Below are 23,485 nucleotides of genomic sequence, written 5' to 3' on the forward strand. Positions count from 1 at the left end.
TCATCACCTGCATCCTGGGGTAGTTAGGAGACACTTCATTTTCTAGCTGAGAAAACAGAGGCTGAAATCAATTTAAAGAACTTGCGACCAAGTTGCCCAGGTAGTTAAGAGACGGATATTCTGCAAATCCATGTTTGTCCATCTGATTCCAAAATCTAACTTCTTTAATGCTAGCAGTTAGATCTCACTGCCCTCTCTTGCTGCAATGTGCTGCTTTGCAGAGTGGTGACAGCTCTGGACCCAGAGTCACCAGACTTAGTCCTAAGCCTCTGGCCTCTGTCACTTGCCGGCAATGGGCACGTCATCTACCTTTCCTCACATGTAAAATGGATTTTAATAATATTAGTTTTACTTCCCTTATCAGCATCAAATTCAATAGCACATGGAGCATGCTGGCACAAGTGCACAGTACTGTTTAAATGCATGACATTATCTTATTTTATAAGCATTCTGAGGTCACCTTTTAGTACAGACATTCTTGGGTTGAAAATGGATGGCAAGCTTCTCAAGGGTGGAAATTAGGCCTATTATTTCTTGGAGCTAGGATCTCCCAGAATTCACCTTGTACTTGATGGAAAAACCCCTCGCTATCTCACTCCACTCATGTTCGCATATTTATCCTACCTGATTAGGACATCCTCTGTCCCTTGGAGAGAGAAGGTAGAGGGAAGCGCACAAAGCCCCTGAATTGTGGGTGCGGCTGAGGAACTCCCGGATGTGAGGTGAGGTGTGTGCTGGGGGAGGCGTGGATTGAGGGAGGAGGAGAGCTCTAACAGACCGAAAGTATATAGCTTTGGCTTATGTCTCTTTAAATAAAACGATTACCGCAATTCCTTTAAATAACATCATTCTATCCCTCTTTCTGTTAATCAATTTACCTGGCAACTTTCTGGAGCTATAGAATAGCATAACCGTGGGAGGAGCTGGTATTTTTTTCTCAGATGTATTCACCTATTCCTCTTTTCACACATTCTGCATTGGTTATTATCTGGCTCTCTGACTTGCCCATAGTGATCAATTCAATAAATATCTATAAAATTATTCATTTGTTGGGACACCTGAACATTTTTCTGGTCTTCTTCCCTGGCTACAGTTCAATTGGAGGCTAAAAGAAGTACTACTTTTTTTGTTGGAGTAATAATATCACCACTGTCTCATTCTCTCTCTCTCTCTCTGTCTCTCTCTCTAATTTTATGTTTAAATATCTCTATCTCTATCTCTGTCTTTAAGCAGACAATATTAGTTGTGTAATAATCAGTGAGGCTACTCTCATTGTTCAGCTCATCAAACAGCTTATCAAAGAATAAGAGTGAAGAAGAATCTTACCAAACACAACACCGGACATGGCCTCTTTATCCCATGAGTGCTAACCTTACAGTTCTGTTTAGCTTCCCAGGACAACAATTACAAAGTACCCCAAAATTTACAGTTTAAAACAAATGAAATTTATCCCTTTCCATTACTGGACACAAAAGTTCAAAATCAAGATGTTGGCAGAGTTACGCTCTTTCAAGGCTCTATGGAAGCGTCTGTTCCATACTCTTCTCTTGGTTTCTGGTATTGCTAACTATCCTTGGCCTTCCTTGGCTTGCAGCTGCAAAACTCCAATCTCTGCCTCTGTGGTCACATGACTATCTCCCTGTGTCTTTTCAATGTCTGTCACTGTGTGTCTTGCCTTCTTACAAGGACTGGATTAAGGGCCCAGTCTACTGCAGTGCGACCTCATTTTAACCTAATATGTTACATCTGCAATTACTTTATTTTATATCCTGAGGTTCTGGCAAGGACATGAATTTGGGGGGCCCACTATTCAAACCTGTACAGGTTCCCTGTGAGGCAGCAGCCAGAAATCCACACCTGCTGTTCCTTTGTTGTTTAAGAGCAACTGTGCAAAGAAGTAAGCTAACTCAGTAGAGGCTTTGGTATTAGGTTCTGGTGGAAAACACTGGATGATGAGGGTTGATTTTTCTGACTATATATCAGAAGTCTCTCTTTGCATAGTACGCTTCTAGCTAAGACCTTGTCAGCCAGGCATACAGGTTGATGTATAATTCTTGGGCTCTAAAATACAGGGTTTTATCCCTCACCCTTACAGATTATTTCAGAATCAATAAAGAAGTGAAAACCAACATTTTTTTCTAAGTGTGATACCAGTTCTCTTCTGATAGAAAAACCTGACCTAACCACATATCAGCCTTGTTATAGTGTGAAAACTTATATTTCACTGAAAAAAAGATTAAGATTGGTTAAGGGGTGCTGTCCAGACATTCCTTAACACTTGTAGTTTTATGGTATAAACTGTTTATGCAACCTATTACTTTTTTTTAATTCTGCAAAAAAATCCTAAGTTAGACTTCCCAAATACATCTGATCCATGGATTTTGGAAAAGAAAATAAAGGCCTATTCTTTCAATTAGGGTTAATCCAATCAAGTAGAAAAGCTGCCACCATTAGTCTTGGGTTCTTCTAGTTCAGTGGTTCATAGACCTGCCTGCACATTACAGTCACCTGGGGAGATTTTTAAACTCCTAATGCCTGGGCTCTACACGAGGCCAATGTAATCAGAATTACTGGGGGCAGGACCTAGGCATCATCATTTCTGAAACTCCCGAGCCAATTCCTATGCCTCCCGGAGTCCGAGAACTACTGTCTGATCCTATCCCAGTCATTCACAATGTCCTTTCTGGTGACATCAATCAAAAGTCCACTCCATCTGCTTCACTGAATGCACCTACCTACCATGAGGCAGAAGCAGTTACAAAAAATAACTGGAATTGGTAAAAAAACAGGAGTCCACATGTTGTGGGTTGAACTATGCCCCTCCCCAAGATATGTCCTAACCCTGAGAACCTCAGAATGTTAACTTATTTGGAAATAAGATCATTGCATATGTAGTTAATTAGGATAAGGTTACACTGGAGTGTGTACGTGTGTAGGGGGGGGGTCTTTAATCCAACATAACTGGTGTCCTTATAATAAAAGGAGAAGGAAGACACACAGAGAGAAGTGTTGTGTGCAGATCCAAACACACTGGGAGAGGACAGCCATATGACAATAGACACAGATACTGGAGTGATGCATCTACAAACAGAAGAACATTAAAAATTTCTGGTAAATACCAGAAGATAGGTAGAGGCAAGGAAGGATCCCACAGGTTTCAGTAGGAACAGGGCCTTAACGACACCTTGATCTCAGACTTCTGGATTCCAGAACTATGAGAATGAATTTCTGTTGTTTTAAGTCACCCAGGTGTGGTACTTTGTTATGCGAACTAATACACTACGGGTGTGGGGATGAACCACAGCACCACATGTCGAATGTCCCCAGGCCCCTGGAGATCCACCATCAATAGCTAGTCATGGATGTCAAAGCACTACAATTAGGGGTGACCCAAAGGGGACAAAGGGATTCACCGTGACAAATGGAAATAGTAGTGACTGATGTGCATTGAAGGCACACATTACTTACACTAGGTCCATTTAATCTTAAACAGCTCTTTGAGAAAAATACTATTTTTATATTTATTCTGAAAAAGACAATGCTGAGGTTCCCACAGATCAAGTGACTTGCCCAGTATTGCTCCAATAATGAGAAATCGAGCCAGGAAATGAATCTGGTGGTACACAGCCCTCACGCCCTCGGTCTCAGTGTCACCTCTGGAGGAAGCACTTGTTGAGCCCAGCGATACCACCAGGGCAGCTTTCTGTAGCAGTCAGAGGGCCTCCTTAAGCCCGCCGCGCTGCAAGGGTGAAGCGACGTGGCTCTGATGTGACAAACACAGGAGTTTGGCATCCAGCACTTGCAGCTGCCAGAAAGAATTAAACAAAGTGAATGAAAGCGAAGGAAAGGCAATAACAAAAATACCAGCAGCAGCAGCAGCAGGAGGGAGGACCTAATTACTACTGGTTGAAGTGTGAGGAAAATTAAAGTTGGTGATGGTTCAAGGTTATGTTGAAATTCCAAAGCAGTGGGCTTGCATAACCGTGAAACATGGAAATTAAAGTATTACTGATGTTCACGCTGTTTATTTCGGGACTTCACTTTCCGCCTCACTTGTCTCAACGAGTCTCCGTTCAGTCATGCGCTAACCACCAGAGACGGGGAAAAAAAGATGAGGGTGTGTGTGTGTGTGTGTGTGTGTGTGTGTGTGTGTGTGTACCTTTAAATAGTAAATTAGTCAGGAATAGGGAAAACTACAAAAAAAGGTTAATATAGTTTACTTTGTTTGCTTCTGGCTATGCCCATTCATGTTCTGTGACATAAAGCAAATCGCTACCATTATTGGGTCCCAACAACTCCAAAGTATCTTTAGGCAAAAGCTTTCTGAATTCACCTACCAAACCATGGATTACTTTTGAGTTCTCACCAATAACAATCATTAGGTTTATTTAGCATTTCCTATGTTCCAGACGCAGATGTAATTAATCTCCAGAATAGTTTTTACCAAGAAAGCATGATTATCACCATTCTGGAAGAGATGGAGCTTACCAAGTAGAATAGCTGTCCAACAAAGGTACCAAGAGGAAGAAGCAAGATCTGGACCCAGGGCTGACTGTCTGATGTGCTGTTTCTTCTCCCTCTGTACTTCTACTGATATTGTTTACCCTGTCCAATTTTATAAGAAGTTTGCCTATTTTTCTCTGTTTTTTGTCTTTTTGAATTTTATTGGTTTTTTTTACTTTTATACTTATTTCCTTTTTCTATCTATTTTTGATTTGCATTGTTTTTTTTCTTAGCTTTGTATGGTAGAAAAGTCTGATGAATGTCTTTCTCATAAAATATTAGATCCATATGTACTTTTTAAAAAATGTGCATTCTCCAGTTGGCTTTAGTATTTTATGAATATCAATCAGATCACATTGGTTGATGGGCATTGTTCATTGAAATCTTCTAAAATTTCAATATTTTTTTCTCTCAAGTTGTTCTATCCATTGCTTAGAGAAGAGTGTTAAAATCTTCAAGTATAGCTGTGTATTTTTTTTATTTCTCCCTTTAACTCAGTCAATTTTCATTTCATGGATTTTGAAGTTCTGTTACTGGGTACACATATATGTGTTTCTGATGTCTTGACCCTTTTACCATTGAAAATATACCTTTCATTTTCCAAAATATATCTGGCAGTTTCTTTGTCTTGGCATATTCTTTGATATTAATACAGATACTCAAGCCTTCTTATCTGCTTTCAAATTACTTGTGTCTTTATATTTAAAGTACATATCTTAGAGATAGAATGTAGTTATGTCTTGATTTCTAAAAATCCAAGCTGGCAATGCCTTTTTTAACGTTTATTTATTTATTCTAAGAGAGAGGGAGAGAGAGAGAGAGAAAGAGAGACAGAGAGAGAGAGAGAGAGAGAGAGAGAGAGAGAGAGAGAGAGAGAGAATTGCAAGCAAGCTCAGCACTGTAACCACGGAGCCCGATATGGGGCTCAGTCTCATGAATCATGAGATTATGAGTAAAATCCACCCAGGCAACCCTATCAATGCCTTTTAATTGGAGTCTTTAGAGCATCTACACTAAATATCAGTTTTTAGAGAGTTGGAATTAGGTCTATTATTTTACTATAGATTTCTGGTTTTCCCCTCAATTTTTGTTCCTCAGTGCTTTCTTCCTTGCCTTCTCTTATGTAAACTAAGTATTTTTCATAGAACTCAATTTCACCCATTGGATTTTTAATAATACCTCTCTACATTAATTTTCAGTGGTTAAGAAATTATAATATATATCCTTGACTTTTTAGAGTCTATTTAGTGTTAATATTGCATTACTTCCCATAAAAAAGAAGCTTGCAACTATATATGGCTATTTACCCTTTCTTTGTCTTTTATACTGAATTTGTCACATATATCATGTCTCTATTTATTATAAAAGTCCATAATAAATTACTATAAATTATACTTTAAAATTATATGTAATTTTTTAGTTAAGAGAAAAATATCGTCTTTTAAATTTGCCTATATTTATTATTCCAGCCAGGGCTCCTAAGTCCTTCCTAAAAATCTGAGTTTCCATCTGACATCATTTGTCTCAGCCTAAAGAACTCCTTTTAGCACTTTTCATAGTGTTGGTTTGCTGGTGACAAGTTCTCCAACTTGCTTCTTGCCTGAAAATGTCTTTGTTTTGATTTTATTCTTTTTTTCCCCAGCTTTATTGAAGAATATTTTTACTTGATATTAAATTCTGTGCTGAGAGTTTTTTTTGCTATTTAGATCTTAAAAATACCATTCTACTATTTTTCTGGCCTTCGTTGTGACTAATGAAAATTCACACATAGTTTTAATCAAATTGCTCTTCCTCTCTATATAATGCCTTTTTTCTTCTGCCTGCTTTCAATCATTTTCTTTTAATCTTCTTTGGAGGAGTTTTCTATAATGAGCAGAGCTGATTTTCTTTATATTTATGTATTTCTCATGCATAGAATTTTTTGAATCTAAAACTATTTTTTCATTTTTTAATCGTTTATTTATTTTTAAGAAAGAGAGAAAGAGAGAGAGGAGGGGAGGGGCAGAGAGAGAGGAGGAGACAGAGGATCCAAAGTAGGCTCTGTGCTGACAGGAAAGAGACTGATGCAGGGTTTGAGATCAGGTCATGAGATCATGACCTGAGCTGAAGCTGGATGCTTAACTGACTGAGCCACCCAGGCACCCCGATATTTTTCATTTTTATTAATTTAAGTAATTTGAGCAATTGTTTCCTAAATTTTTAAATTCTTTCTCTTCTTACAGGACTACAATTACATATATGATAGATCTTTTGAAATTGTTCCACTAATCCCTAAGACTTTGTTCATTCTTTTAAAAATGTTTTTCCTTTGCTTTTTAGATTGGACAATTTTAATTAAAATATTTCCATGTTCACTGTCTTTTTGTTCTGTCATTTCCAATTACTAGGCCTACCTAGTAATTTTTCCATACCCAATGTTTTATTCTTCAGTTCTAGGAGTTATACTGATTTTTAAAACACTGTATATCTCTCTGTGAGGATTTCACACCTTTTCATGGATTATGAATATAGTTTTACTTATTTTTTAATGATATTTGTAATAGTTGCTTAAAACTTATTGCTTGCTAACTTCAAATTTGGGATTCCCCCCCCCCCCCGCCAAGATATTGTGAATATTTTATTGTGGAGACTCTGGATTCTGTTATTTCCTTCAAAGAGTATTAATCATTTTATGGCAGACAGTTAAACTGGCTAGAACGCAAACCACAAATTCTCTCTCCCCTGCACTTGCAGAATCTGAACAGTAGAATCTCAATTCCCTTCTTTTAGCCTTTGCTGTGCTGCATGGAAACCTCCCAGTCTGGGGAATTTCTATGTGACTGTCAGCCCTGCAGACCATAGACTGGGGCTTGCCATGTGGTTAGGACTCCTGAAACATTTGGGAACCAAATGTGTTGTTCCTTCTTCTAATTGTTGACTTCTCTCTAGCATTTCCCTAGTTTGGTCACGTTCAAGGGCCTTAAGGCATTTGTTATTTGTATTTTGTTCAGTGTTAGAAGTATTACCTCGAATTGGGTTAATAGGAGCTCTTTGGGGACTGTAAGAAGTAAAACCTACCATCATTGAGGGATAAGCTTTGTATGATCACCCACTAGTACTGTTGAGATTTTTGGGGTAATTGTGGGGCTTAAGGGGTCCAGAACCTACAGCCAAGATAGAATTCTTAAAGATATTTTGGGGGCAAAAAGGTGATTTTATTAAAGCATGGCAATAGGACCTGTGGCCAGAAAGAGGTGCCCTGGGACCACGAGGAGAGACTGGTTGTGTACTATGGAGCCAGGGGAAGGTAAAGTCCAGGGGGAGTTTCCAATGAGATTTTCGTATCCTAAAGAAGACCCACAGGAAACTGGAGGCCTAGGTACTGTCAAGCTAAGGTTGTTTCTCCCTCTAGCAAAGCATTAACATTAAGACAGTAGGGAGTTCCTGGAGAAACCTTTCACTCTGCTTGCCTCAAGTATTTGTCAGTGGGCTGCAGGTTATAAGGGAATTTAGTTCTATCTGCCATTTCCTTCAACCTTTGTTTACCACAACGTTAGGGAGGGGTGATGTTGGGGCTCCAGGCAATGGAGTCTAGCTGTTTCTGGAGATTAGGCTATTGATAAGATTGCCTTTTCCTTGTGATTTACCAACATATTTGTAAATAGACGGAGACTTAGTTCCTGCAGGACTATAGCCTCTCTCTGTTAACCATTTTCCCCCCTTTCCTTTGTCCTTCCTTGGGCAGCCAGGAGTGCCCAAGGAATTTCACACATATACCCGCCTGGGGTGTTGGTGGCCCTCAGCTTGCCTCATGCTCCCTAATCACTATGGGGAAGTGATTTGTAGTGCTGCAGGATTTAGGCTATCTTGATTAATACAAGGTACCAACTGCAGTATTTTTGTTTTGATTTTAAAATACTCAGTTTATTTTGGAAGCAGGCCTTCTTGAGCTTTTATATTTAAGGTGTTTAAAAATATAATGCTATTTTTATTGGCTTTCATAAATTTTCCGTGGGACATTGACTTTGCAAAATAAAACATGTCAGTCAGGGTACTTTTCAGAAAGGTAACCCCTGCAGAGTGAGAAAGATTACCTTATTCATCATTGATTTCCCTAGTATTAGGATCATGCCTTCCTGCCCAGGAAGATCCCCTTGGGACATTCTAAATTTTTTTCCTCACAATTTAAAATTTTCTAGACATTTTCTATTTCCCCCATTTTATGTGATACTTAAAACTTTTGGCCAAATCACTTAATTCTTTTCATAAGTATTTTGTCTCATTATAGAATGGTGCCTGGCCACTTTTCCCTTCCTATAATCTGTGTATACTCCCTCCAAATGGGGGCGCCTAGACTGATAAAGCTGATTTTATTTCAAACAATCCAATAGAATTATAACAGTAATAAAACAGTTTTGCTTTTGACTTTAAATTATTTAACATTCACTGATAAATTAATGAGCCTCTACTATTTACAAATCCATTATTGTACTCCTACCTTTAATAGGCAAGGGTAGGGCTACCTGTGGTTCACATATTCAAACTGTTAGTAGATAACATAGTGTCTAGAACATTATATAACATTGTCCAACTTTACACATTGGGATCATTTACTTTAACTTTAGAACACATTCTCTAGACAAAGAGAGATTTGGGTAATTGCCCAAATTCGTACAGATTCAAAACCTCAATTCTCCATTCTTACATATCTTCCTGCCTTTCAAAATAAACAGAACTTTGCTCCCATTTATCTTTTATCTCGTCTTCCATTCTTTTATTTACTCTACATCCTTTTTGTTGCCCAGCCTGTGGTCCCACCTTCCCTCGCTGGTTCCAGCTCTGTTCCCCAGGGCTCCCTACTACAATGGCACAGGTTATTATAGGTTCTTCTTTTTTATAGGACAAGAGTAGAAAAGAAAAGAAATCTATTCTGCCTTCAGGGTGTGGAATCAGTGGGGAAATTTTTTCACACTGCCTAGATTAATTATTCTACTGGCATTATACAAGAGCGTCTGCGCCCTTCTCACATTCTCACCTAGTACATGTGCAGACCTGACGGAAGAAAGGGGAACGGGAAATCAAAACCAAAAACACTGTGACACATACACCAGATATTGCAGTAGCACAGCAGATCAACCCGGCTGAAACCAGCCTCGTGGGAAGTCAGGCATGTACACAAATTATTTTAACATAATGTGGAGTAGATCAGAGACACATGATTTACAACATAATCAAATATCCGGAAAGGAGCATTGACTCTGCCACGTTGCCTGGAGGGTTTCAGGAAAGTTTTTAATACCAGAATGTGACACATGAACTGAGTCACACCTCTATCCCTTAGTATTAGCAATTCTCCATGCCTGGGGCACCCTTTCCCCAACTCTTCCTTTGCGTGACTGACAATTGTTCTTGGAGGATTAGTCTGAGTATTACCCAGTCACAGGAATCTTGGTGACCACATTGAAGATTAACTCTACCAGTCTCTATCACAGGTTCTACTTCTTTTCTTCCTAGACTCAATCACCTGGTTTATTATTGCATGGATTTGGTCATTTTTTGTGTTCCCCCAACTTGAATGTAAGCTCCATCAGGGCAGGAATCTGAGGCTTGTTCCCTATTAAATTCCTGGTGGCTAGCCTCATGTCTAGAATGTAGTAGATGCTGAATACATATTTATGGATTAAATGATAATAGTTACTCATCTGTATGACTATCATCTCCTTTAGATTGTGAAGCTCTAAGGAAAATCCCATTGTACTCATGTTGCATTTGCTGTTTTGTTTTTTAAATTTTAATGTTTATGTATTTTTAAGGGACAGAGACACATCATGAAAGGGGAAGGGGCATAGAGCAAGGGAGACACAGAATCTGAAGCAGGCTCCACGCTCTGAGCTGTCAGCACAGAGCCCTACATGGGGCTTGAACCCACGAACTATGAGATCATGACCTGAGCCAAAGTCAGACATTTAACCAAATGGGTCACCCAGGTGCCCCAACATTTGCTTTTTTGTGTGACAGTTACTCCTGTTCTCTCACACATGGCAGGTGCACAATAAGGTTTTTTTTTTCTTTTGCATAAATACATAAACACACAATAATTACTTATTCTTCCTTTCTCCACTACTTTTATTGGAACAATAACTTTTTAACATCAAAAAGTTTAAGGAAAAAATAAGTTGTTGTTCCAACTTGCACAAAAATAGTTCTGCCACCTCCATTTCACAGGAAGAAAAAGAAACCCTTTGAGGCCACTTTCTACACTTGATTGGGGACAAAATAGTGGCAGGATAAAATATTCAAGAATGCAATTATTAAAGAGAACCCTGTTGAAAAATGTTTTGGTTTTTATCCTTGGACATTTCTCGGGAGATTAGCAGTTTACCCGGTTACCAGAGATGGCATTGCTTCCCTGCCAATGTTGGTCCATTCCCTTTGCCTCAAATGCGGCAAACATCTCAAATTTATTCTTTGATGTCCCTATTTTAAGATAACTTCATAAAGCCCTTCACGTGGCAAATCGACGAGCATGCTGATGAATCAGAGTCAGTAAAAGTATAAACTATTAATTAAGATCATGCACTTTCTGATTCAAAAAGAAAGAATCTTATACTTGGTCACAATAAAACTTTTTTTTTTTAATTTTATGCCTTCATAGAACTTTTCAAATACCCATTTCCCATCCTATCATCTTTAGATTGTGAAGCTCTAAGGAAAATCCCATTGTACTCATGTTGCATTTGCTTTTTTGTTTTTGTTTTTTTTAATTTTAATGTTTATGTATTTTTAAGGGACAGAGACACATCATGAAAGGGGAAGGGGCATAGAGCATAGTCTTAGAGTCCTTCACCAGGGTTAAGGAAACTGCTAGAAAGGTCAATCGAATGACCATTAAATATTTGACCATACGCTGTGCTGTGGGTCGAAGTCCACAAAGAACGAATATTGAATACCTACTATGTGCACCGCCAGCATCAGCTCTTCCATAGCCCTGGCTCCCTCAGTGTGCCCGACTAGTAGGACATGCTGCCATCAAAGCAGGAGATTGTAATTCTGCTTGATGCGAATGAGAACTGCACATACATGTGGTGCCGTGCTAGCTCTTAGGAGGGGCCCTAACGCATGCATGACCGGGAAGAGCTTTCCACAGCCGCAGATCAAATGCTGTAAAAGATATCCTGATCCTGGTGGAAAGTACATCTTGCGTGAGCAGAAGAATAAGTAGAGTGTTTCAGACTCCAACCAAGAAACATAGTTTACTTATTTAGGATGGAATTTTATTTGCACATCAAGATCTATCCAGCCTGGATTAGGGCCATGTGAGAAAGGGGGGGGGGGAGTCCCAACCGCCACAACACTGGCAAATAAATGCATTTTCACAGGTTAGAATAAAGCAAAAACATTTTTCATTCCTGCCTCAAATTTTTGGCACCACCAGGGGACAATTTGCTCAAGTAAAAGGGGAGAGCAGAGGGGAGAATGGCAACGTGGGAGTGGAGTAATCATGAACATCAGAAAAGGATGAGTGTTTTTCGCCGCGGCTCAGAGCCCTGAGTTCTCGAGGAGTCTGAAAGCAGGCTTTCTTGCTCACTTGCTTTGTGTGTCTGTTTCTTTCCTTCCTTTTTATGGAAAGGCATATTTTCCTATCCATTAAGATTTATAGTTTTCTGCCAACTACTTCACTGGAACGAATTTTCCCTTTAATTTAACAATGCACAGATTAGGCTGTAATGTGCCCATAAAACCTTCTTTGCAGATAGTGCTTACAAAATGCATTTTTTTAAGACTCCTGATGAATAGAAATACAGTATCTGCAATTTGAAACCAAGTAGCTCCCACTTATCTTTCAGGCGAGTGTGTCGGTGACACCATCGTTTCACCAGGAGGTCAAACTCAATGAATTAAACATCCCCAGGTTCGGACAACCACATGACCGAAGGGGTTTTGAGGTAAAATAGGACTGTCACTGATTTTCTAGCTCATGTGATCTTCTGTATGGCTTACCCGTTAGCTGGGCTCCAAGAAGTATTCATCTTCACTTCCCCATTGTTGCCAGACCCATGACCTTTGTGGCATTTGCCATAGCGCATTAAAAAATGAAGGCTGAAAAAGGAATTTAGAAAGAGACAAAATTTCTTAATCATGCTTTCATAACTGTTGGTGAACAGTTGGTTTAAATTTCCAAATAACTCTTTTCAAAAGGATAATATCAAAACACATGCAAAAAATAAAAGTCTAAATAAAGCACAATAAATTATTTCACTGCTAAGGTATTAGATTTCAAAGAGAGAAGAGAGTACACATAAGGATATTAGAGTGGACTATATTGGATCTTTGGGAATTGCTGTCAGATATTGATGAAAACAGAGAGACTGTAGGAGATCAGATAAAAGAGAGAAATGATTACATTTGGAAGAACAATGTGAAATACGTGGCCAGCAGAGATTTCAAATGTAAGCTAATAGCAATCCACGAAAGAACAAAGTTGGGGCAAGTCCCACATCTTTAACCACATTTACAATCATTCAGCATCTGTAAAAATTTTTACATAGCATTCTTCCTCATTTCAAAATTTGCAAAATACATATTTAATAGGTTTAGCATGTCAGCTGGTAATTTCGTCCACAGGCAGTGAAAAGGACTTATGTTTTCAAAAAACTGAGTTGAGCGTTGGTGCCTCTGCCCTTTCAGCTCTGCCCAGCCGGCTGCCGTCCCGGCTCTTTCCCAGCCCAGAGACGCTGCAAACAATGCGTTCGGTACATTTCAGCATCCACGTTGGCGGGAAAACCCACCATCTAAACTTTTCCTCTTCTGGCTCCCAAGCCTCACACTCTGTCCACCTGGAACAGAGTGAGTCCTTTTTCGGATTACCCACTGTCTTCCTTTCCTTACCAAAGTCACCAAAGAGAAAGAGATGTGGGAAAGACTTTTCCAGGACGTGGTTTTCCTATCTGATGAGAATATTAACCATTACATCCAAAATGGTCCAAGATTACTCAAACTGGAACACAATTTGAGAAACAAATATTTAAAATCCAGCTGGGATAGTAACTGGGAAGTGGAGGTGGGTCGGCCAGCCCCCTCACCCCCCGCCCCCAGGCAGGGCTGTCTAATACACCCTGTACCTGGTACTCAAAGTTCCCTTTGTGATGATCTCACAGCCTTATGATGACCTGAAGTCACAGCGCAAGTAGTCATCTGGTTCATTTCAATTGTTTAGATGTTACTTTACTACATAATGCAAGCATTTCAAATTGCCCTCACTTGCACTCTGTCCTGTTTTCCTGCCCCTAGGCAGTCTGTTTTTGCACTAAGTGGACAATTAAAATTAAAAAAAAGAGAAAGATAGAAGACATCAAAGGCATGCTAGCAGGGCATCCTGAACTGATTAATTAATAGCACAGATCTTGCTTCAGGAGGGAGCATGAACACCTCGATCAGTAACCATTTGGGATTAGAAACTTGTTCTCTCTCCGTGGTCAATGAAAGAGAAATACAAAAAAAAAAAAAAAAAACTACATGGTAACCTCTCAGGTGCTACCCAAATTTTACTTAAACTTATTTGATATCAAAACTTTGTTTGATGTTATATAAACATAAGAGAGCATTTCCACTCAGCTGATATCATCTGCCATCTGTAATAACTCCATATTTCTTTCCATATTTACGCGACTCTATATTCCAGAGGTTCATAAGAGAATTCTATACCTTGCAGTGAAATTACAAAAAGAATCATGCATGTATGGTCTAACATGGAGAGTCTTCTTAGTAGAGATAATTTGGTTCAGGGGCTTATTTTCTTAATTTGTTTTTTCAGATATGAAGTCCCCTTAATTTCACTTGCTAACAGGAGTACTGCATTATTACAGAATTTACAACAGTGCTTTCCAACAATATCCCTGGGACAGATTTTTGAATTTGTTTCAATCTTGATTACAGTGTACACAATGAACAAAACATATTTCTACACAATGGCAAATCCTAATTGAAAATAATATTGTTTTAGTTTGAAAGAAAAAAGGTGGTTTTTTTTGAGTAAAGCCTTCTACTTGGTATTCTGAAAGGGAAAAAAAAAGAGGTACTAGAAACCTGTGTGTTCCTCAAAACAAGTTACATTTTCATATGAGATGAGTTAGGTGACATGATGGAGAAGATAACAGTCAAACTAACTGTAGTTAAAATGGCTTACAATTCCATAATGGACCGATGTCACTGCTCTTGGGATGGTTTCCCTCCCTGGGAATGTCTCATCACTTTCTAGTTTCTGGGATTGTGGTGCTCTAGCCCTGTGAGTAAGTGAAGGGGCCCCGGGGTGAGATAGTCAGACCTGTGTCCTCACAACTGGAACTGAGCCTCAGTCTCCTTATCTATAAAATAGTGGCGGTATTTCTCCCATCATAAAATTGTTGTGAAATTGAGACAATGTGTATAAACTGCTTCACTCACTGCCAAGGATATGGTAAATGCACTATATTTAATATTAAATTGGTCAAGTTTTGATAGTAAGAGTGATTTTCTACCACTTTTAGCAATCTGGCTAAGAAAGATTACAAGCCTTGTAACATGTGAAAAACCCTTTGTCCTTCCTCCAGGGCAAGACCTTCAGCCTTTCAGCATGTGCTTACTGCTCAAGACCTCTTCGTACTCCCCGTCTACGCGTATTACTATATTTTAAGTCAGTTCATCCTTCTCTCCTCTTATACCCATACATCCCCAAGTGGTCTTCCTTCCTGGGCAGGACGTTCTCTCAATGTTTTATTTTATTTTCACTCTACCCTAATGATCACTCCTCAAATCCAAGTTTATGTACTGTGGATCTATTTTTATTGTAAATCAAATTCCCAAGAAAAACAGTATCAGTAGATTTCTTTCACTTAATATATTATCGAACAATAAAATGTAAGTCTAACCAAGCACGTGACTCAATCTGTAAAGAGATGCCCGTGGATTAACCTGCAAATTTGGTTTCATATCACTGACTCCTCTAAGGAAAAGAAACAAAATAAGAACTGAGTGTCCCTAAGGATTACCTTTGAAGAAACTCTCTCGTGATGATGAAACGGTCCTCTATTGACGGTTTTTCAAATGGATGTTTTTACTTGGTTTCTTATTAAATTGCCTGGTTTTATTCACTTTAAAAGTGAGAGAGGTGAAAATATTGAGCTTTTAAAAGGTCAAAGATATCAGTTATCTGTTCTGATATAAAATAGCACCCCAAAATGTAGTGACTTAAAGGAGTGACCATTTTCTCTGCTCGTTATTCTACGGGTCAGCTGTGTGGGCTGGGCTCAGTTGAGAAATTCTGTTTATGTTAGCGAGGGTCACTTATAAAGCTAAGGTCATCCAGTGACTAAGCTAGGGCTTTATGGGCGAAGTCAGCCTCACTGCCAGCTCTGGAGACTGGTGGTCACTCTTGGTTCAGTGATGACTCCAGCTGGTTAGTCTTAGCGGGTGACTAGCTTCCGAAAATGAAGAACAGCTGAAAGACTTGTTGAGACAGGTTCACATACCATCACTTCTGCTTAACTCTGTTGGTCAAGGAAAGTCATGTGACCAAGACCAGGGCCATACATACACAGAGAGGAATTATAGCAGCCATGTTGCAAATAATCTCCCATACCACATAGACCTTTGTAAGAATAAATTAAGCTGTTTGATTTCTACTCACTATCCTAATTTGTTTAGCTGACTTCTTACATTTTTTAATGTTTATTTATTTTTGAGAAAGAGAGAGAGAGAGTGAGCAGAGGAAGAGGCAGAGAGAGGGGGAGACAGAATCCTAAGGAGGCCCCAAGTTCTGATTGTCAGCACAGAGCCTGATGAGGGTTTCAAACTCATGGACCAAGAGATCATGACCTGAACCGAATTTGAATGCCCAACTGACTGAGCCATCCAGGCACCACTTTAGCTGATTTTTTAAAAACTATTTACTATATGCCAGCTGCTGGTGATATAAAAGGGTATATATACGTATCTTGTTCTAAGGGATTTTATTTCTGCCAGAGAAGAAAGTTAAAAACTTCCAGGACAGCGAGTATCTTACCGATCTTACTTGATCGTGGTTAGTTGTATTCGCTGAACTGCTGAACCTGGCCAGGCATTCCAGAGATGTGTACCATTCAGCACAACATGGACTAAACGAGAAAGTTTACATGTGGTGTTTATAAACCCAACCTCATTACAGCAAAATAATGGAATCAAGCAAGTCATGAAATTTTTTTGCTGAGACTGAGTCAATTACATTGTTATCACATCTGAATAACTGTTCACGTTTTTGATCCCCATTTGAGGAGATTTAAGGTAGTGGTTAAGAACTTAGCTATACAAAAATAATAATAACAGCAATCATAATATAACATCCTCACTGTAAAATAGAGGTTATATTATAAGCTACCTCACACAATTAATTGGTAGACTAAGGAAAATATGACACAAAGTATAAAAATCTATATCTTCATATATAGTATTATTTTATAATTAATAAAGGAAAAGGACCTTCTTTCAGAAATGGATGAATAAAGACTCATAATTTAAACTTATGTAAGTGTGCATAACGTCTTCCCTTTACCCCTTGCTTATCAAGGATCTTGGAAAACTAGATAAAAATTAATAGAAGGTTGTGAATGTGGCATACTGGTTTGAACTAGGAATCCACCTTCTTTGCTTTCTGAAACACTTTTTTTTATTAGAAAAAAATGTGTGTGTATGTGTGTGTGTGTGTTTAACACTGATGATAGCAAATGACTCCTGATTTCCTTTTTTGTGATAGAAACTCTGGTTCTTTACAATGTATTCTGTTTGTTTGTTTGTTTGTTTTTAATCCCTAATGCCCCAAGAGGTATTGAGTATGGGTTAATGGAAAGAAAGAACATCTCCTTGACATACCCTCAATTCATTCCAGGGTAAAGCTCTGCCAATCCAGAGACAGGCATCAAAATTTATGGTGTAAGGAGAAAGGTCATATTTCATTGTTTTCAGTAAAGATATGGCAGCAGCCTGGTGGGGGGGGGTCCAAATTTCCAATTTAGGAAATGAGTTTTCATCTACACAGAAGTTGTGATGCAGTACCAATTAAATAACAGAACATCTCTCTTCACTTAAGGACTCTATCAACCAATGCCAGGAAAGTCTTGCCACTAACAGTGCCTGACTCTAGGCTGTGACTGTTGGACTTTAGTTAGTCATGTCATCACTTGAGCATGATTTACATATGTTTCTCCTTTTAATTCAATTTCCTGTTGTGTTTTCTCAAAACCATAAACTGTCTCTTAAGAAATTTTACAAAATGCATATTGTTCTCCCGTGAGACCTGGGCTATTCCTCAACAGGGCACTGCCTGCCAAATGGCATTTTTTTGAAAAGTTTTCCCTTTATTGGTTTTGCATAATGATTGCAACAATTCTCGTGTAATGAAAAAAGAATGAAGAATGCGTGCCCTATTCCAGCACACAGCCACAATGTTAATGTTAAAACAAAGCAAAGCACAACAAAACAAAACACAAACCCACCCCAACAGTGGTCTTGGACACCCAGTCGTCCTCATCTCGGCTCCCAGTTTCGGATTCAAGATGTTCTCTGTATTTCTCCCTCTTGTTCAAAATAAACTATTTATGCTCAAGAAAAATCTGTTATGTAGAACATCTGTGGTAATGTTCTTGTTGTCTAGATTGGACCCCAGCTCCAATACCAACCCGCATAGAATTCATGGGAGATACAGTTTAACTTCTCTGGGTCTATACCATCTCTTTTGTTACTTAGGAATAATGGAGTTTACTTCACTGGATTGTTCTGAAGGTTAAAGATAAGGCCTGTGAGGGGCACCTGGGTGGCTCAGTTAAGCGTCTGATTTCAGCTCAGGTCATAACCTTGTACTCCATGAGTTCAAGTCCCATGTCAGGCTCTGAGCTGTCAGCTCAATCCGGAGCCTGCTTCGGATTCTGTGTCTCCTCTCTGTCCCCCTGCCTCTCATTCATTCTCTCTCTCTCTCTCCTCTCTCTCTTTCAAGAATAAATAAACATTTAAAAAATTTTAATTAAAAAAAAGGTAAGATCTGTGAGAATGCCTCACACAGTGTGAACTGAAGCTAAATATAGATCTGTTATCTCTTTCAGAGATGAAACCACCATTTTCTGCCCTCAAAGCACAGATGGTAAATGTTGTCCAGAAGCAGGGCACTGGCAATGAGCAGTTATGAAAGGCAAGCACACTGGGAGACACACTGACATAGAGATAACCAGATCCCACCCTGCCAGATGCCAGATAAAGATAACGTGTATGCATAAAACTGGGTGTTAATTCATTTTGTACCTACCACAACACACAATAGGCACTGATGACTGTCTGGTGAATTTTTTTATTGTCCACATATGTATAACTTTGCATAGTAATTCATAACAGGAGTCAGTAAATTACGGCTTGTGGGCCAAATCTGGCCCTTAGTATACTTTTGTAAATAAAGTTTTATTGGGACAAAGCCACATCCATTTGTTTAAGCATTGTTTATGCTGCTTTTGTGCCACTATGGGAAGTTAAGCATTTGCTACTTACGGTCCTCAAAGCCAGAAATACTTACTATCTTGCCCAGGTTCTGTACAGAAAATTTACCAAACTTTAGCCTATGGAATTGAGCTACCTATTCACTCCTGACTGAATAGAGGGTCTCCTGACAAACTCCCTAATTCAGGTGCCATGTACTTCTTTGAGGATTATGTTTTAATGTAATTGCTTCATTTTCCCATGGAAATTACTGGCTTACTGATTTTTTAAAAGAGAATCTGATTTTATTTAAAAAAAAAGGGGGTGCCTAGTATTTGCAGAGACATTTTCAAGGCACAGTAGGCACTGTGAAAAGATGAATGAACAATACTGTAAGGCAGAGGATGAACCAGAGGCCCTGGTGTCAGCCTCCCCAAGCTGACCATCAAAATAATGACAGCGCCAGGGTCGTTGCAAGATAATAAATAAATATCACTGACTTCACCTTCATTCCCAGCCTTTCTCTGGACCTGTGAGTCTACTCTGTATTGTTACCACATAAAGACACTGGACAACGATGTGACAAAAGAGACAGATTCATGGAAGTCTGACTTCCACATAGAGTCCCGGTTCTACTATTCATTCTGCATGAGAGCTGACACCTCTGCGTTGGCAGAATATTGTACACTGTGCCCCCTAATAATCCATGGTCATGTTCTGGGTGCTGGGATATGTGCAGCTGTGGTTGGCTGATCTTGGGGAGGACCTCAAGCAATCAATAATTGACTTGGGGTCCTCTCTCTCTGGCAGCTACTTTATACTGTACTTACTGTACAAAAGAAGCCAAGTTGGCATGGCTTTTTGACTATCTCTGCAAAATCCATTTGGATCCATTTCTTTTACTACCACCAACCTGGGGAGGTAAAGGAAAAATCAGCCCTAGGAGTGTGAAAACCACTGTACTTAAAACTGTATCCTTTGCTTATTTATTTCAAGTTGAAGGCCACACAGACACAGAGAAACAGCAGACTCATGAAATGAGATTCAAGGTCCATTCTGGTTATAGGGTCCTCCCTGGTGTTCAATCCTAGAGGCGGTACCCCCTCAATCTTGAAGAGTTTCCAAACCTTCCAAGCCCAGGAGAGTTTCTCATGTTGAAAGACTGCAGAATGGAACCCCATAACAATCCCCAGAAAGTTCAGGCTGAAATTACATTCAGGCCAAGTCTGTATGGTGCACTTCTCTGTAATTGTTGGGCCTCTTCCAGAAGGCTCTCAACACATGGGACTCCGATGAAGTTCAGCATGTGGAAAGGGCTGAAGCCTGAAGCCTGTGTGTTTGTAATGGAAACACAGCAGTGACCCCGTGATCCATGTCTGTATCTGTGCCGCCATAAAATGTGTTTCTCTAAACAGAGCTGCCGAAGTGCCCGTGATGGGTAGGGGAGGGGAAGTTCTGTTAAAGGTTCCCGCAGGCAGGGGGGTAGGGGGGCCTCTTAATAAGAAAACCATGCATTTAAGGAAGCTTTATAGTTTGCAAATGTATTTTCACATTTAAGATTCTCAGGATGAGCCTCTAAAGTGGGTAAGGCAAGCATTTCTTTCTCTTTTTATATATGAAGCAACTGAAATGGAGAAGTCCAAAGTCTTTCTCAAAATTCATGAGAGACTCTGCCAGAATCAGAGCCAATGTCCTTGATGCCTAGTTCAGAATTCTTCCTAATGAATTACTCTCTGATATTTGCTTCTCTGAAACTAAACTAGCATAGACATTCAAACACAATACCTGTCCTTAGATGAATCCAATCCAGATCCTGTCAAAGAGTGTACCAACTTGAGAAGCAGAGTGAGAAAAGTACACAAAATGATGGAGAATCTTACTGATTAATGAATGCCTTGAGAAGATGTAACTTCTTTTACGGAGTAAAATGTCATATAACAAAGTTTAAAACGGTCCTCGCAGCCTTAGATGGGGGTGATTTCCTCTTTCCTGAGGCGTAGGGAAGAGAGCTCATCAGGCATAGCTCAACAGGAGTTCTGCCATAACCATCAGCCAGTGTTCAGGTAAGTGCGTTGCCTAAGGACCCACACACAGCTGTGAAGACATCAGTGAGCAGAACAAGGTGAAGCCCGAATGCGTGGCCCGCAGGAAAGGTTATTTGGACAGAAGCACAGCAATGGGCCTCATCTTGGCGCACACATCTACTGCACCCTTCCATGATCAGAAGCCCGTTAGCTTGCTCCTCATCCCTGAGCCCATCAAACATGCAGTGCATTCCACTGCCATCTCCTCTCCACTGTCCAGGTGACATGTGTGCCCCAGAGGTCTCCTTCGTGTCTGGCCCAGCAGACTCCATGTTCTCTCTGTCCAAAGATATTCAAGAGGAAGTTGGAAGGATTTAGAATATCTGGTTCCCATGAGGACTTACCAAGTGCTTTGGACTACATGATCCTGAAAAATCAAGTCTATCCAAATCATAAGTAAAAGAGATTTTTGATAGGAGTCAGTAGTCAAGGAAATTCACTTTACTTTTTAAATATCTTTTATTATTTTTTAAAATGTTAATGTTTATTATTTTTGAGAGAGAGAGAGAGAGACGAAGCATGAGTAGGAGAGGGGCAGAGAGAAGGAGACACAGAATCTGAAGCAGGCTCCAGGCTCTGGGCTGTGGGCACAGAGCCTAATATGGGTCTTGATCTCATGGAATGTGAGATCATGACCTAAGCTGAGGTTGGATGCTTAAGCAAATGAGCCACCCAGGTGCCCCTTAAATGTCTTTTTTTAGTGCTTAGTTTTGAGAGAGAGAGAGAGAAAGAGAAAGAGAGAGAGAGAGAGAGAGGCCATGCAAGTAGGCATAGAGCAGAGAGAGGGGAAACACAGAATCCAAAGCAGGCTCCAGGATCTGAGCTGGCAGCACAGAGCCCGATGCAGGGCTCGAACCCACAAACTGTGAGATCGTGACCTGAGCCGAAGTCAGACGCTTAACTGACGGAGCCCCCCGGGCGCCCCGAGGAAGTTCACTGTAAATTAAGAGAACCCAGTAGCCAGAGCCCAGCTCCAGCTTAGCCAGGCATTGTCAGTGAGTCTCAGGAGCATTCTCTCCATAGATCCGTGTCCCGTCACAGTGTTCCATGCGTCTCCCTTAGAGAGCAAGAATAGGAACATTTTTATTGCATTTCTTATTGTACTTTTTAATATGAAAAGAGCTCTAATTCATATAACAGTAATTAAAAATAAATACAGATGTTTTCAGTCTCCCACTATAAAAGCATATCAAAAATGTTTTGATACAGGCATGTGGAAATAAAAGTTATACTATGCTAAACCAGAAACTTGTTTTTTTTTTTTAATATTATGTATTTAAAGAAAAGGAGGACATAATGGCATGGCTTGTTTTTTAATGGTGATTTAATTCATTCAAAGCAAGAACACCCAAAGCCAGTCATCCGAGCCACGGTTCATCTAGGTCCGTACACTGGGACAGAGGGTTCATGGATGAAGATGAGGATTGCCCTCTAGGTCACCACTTTTCAACATCATGTTCTACACAGAAGTAGAAGACATCAGGATCCCTGCCACCCCAGATCCTGGTGCATGTTGCGCCCTGCATAAAACAATCGGCACAGGAGGCTGAAATCTGGCCTAACCTCAAGGAATTCACCTTGCACCCACCCGGAAGAAAGACACATATTTTAGATCCAAGAGGCTCATTGAGTCAGCTGGGGGGACCTTGGCCATCAGCAAATTCACCTTTGAATACAACAGAATCAGGTCAAGAAATGTATTGCCAAAATCTTCATTTAGGAGAAGGGTAGTAAGGGGCATCCTAAGAGAATTAGATGTAAAGAAACTTTATCTCTGATTTAGTATGCAGAGTTGCTGATCATTACCATTTTCACCAAAGGTGGCATTAAATTACCATTATCGGCCATGTAAGAACAGCAGCTTTTACATTGTGATAGCACCAAAAATTATTAGTCAGTATCTTTGGGTGTCCTCTTTCTCACCTTCTCCCTTTTTCCCCTTCTGTCTCTCTGCTTACATCGCCCATCTGTTCTTGCCTGCTTTACCTGCAAGAGCCTTTAGCAGACTGATCATAGTTACTTAAAATTCCCCCTCTGATAATTCCAACATTCCTGCCATACCTGGTTCTGGTGCCTGCTCTGCCTCTTCAAATGGCATTTTTTTTTTCTTTTGCTATGCCTTGTAATTTTTTCTTGCTAGCAAGAAATAAAGTCCTGGGCAAGGGAACCGCTGTAACTAGGCATTAGTAACTTGATGTTGACACGAGAGGCCAAGTGTGTAGTCCCACAATTAGGGCTCAGTCTTCTAGTGAGCCTCGGCCTCTGGAACATGAACTTTGAAGCATTTCTCAGGGTTTTTTTCTCACTCTCCCCCCACCCCCTACTTAGGTGGCACAGGATGGCCAGGGCGGGCTAGAGTTCAGTATTTCCCTTCCCTGGGTCAGTTAGGCTCTTGTCAACTAGTTTCCCTTAAGGGAAAACAGAGTGTGTGGGAGTATTTCAGAATG

The 23,485-nt window shown here is 39.9% G+C and overlaps 1 long non-coding RNA gene across 2 annotated transcripts in view; it reads right to left on the reverse strand.

The window, feature by feature from the left end:
• Window positions 1–3,534: 3,534 nt before the first annotated feature.
• LOC115286820 overlaps window positions 3,535–23,485 on the reverse strand; it is a 158,929-nt gene continuing 138,978 nt past the window's right edge. For both annotated transcript variants that reach the window (XR_003906291.1, XR_003906292.1), the window contains exons 4-5: window positions 12,484–12,582; window positions 3,535–3,805 (exon numbers count right to left, since the gene is read on the reverse strand). This is a non-coding gene — a long non-coding RNA (uncharacterized LOC115286820). The remainder of the gene's footprint in view (window positions 3,806–12,483; window positions 12,583–23,485) is intronic.

This window comes from Suricata suricatta, chromosome 3, assembly GCF_006229205.1.
Source record: "Suricata suricatta isolate VVHF042 chromosome 3, meerkat_22Aug2017_6uvM2_HiC, whole genome shotgun sequence".
In the NCBI taxonomy this organism is placed as follows: domain Eukaryota; kingdom Metazoa; phylum Chordata; class Mammalia; order Carnivora; family Herpestidae; genus Suricata; species Suricata suricatta.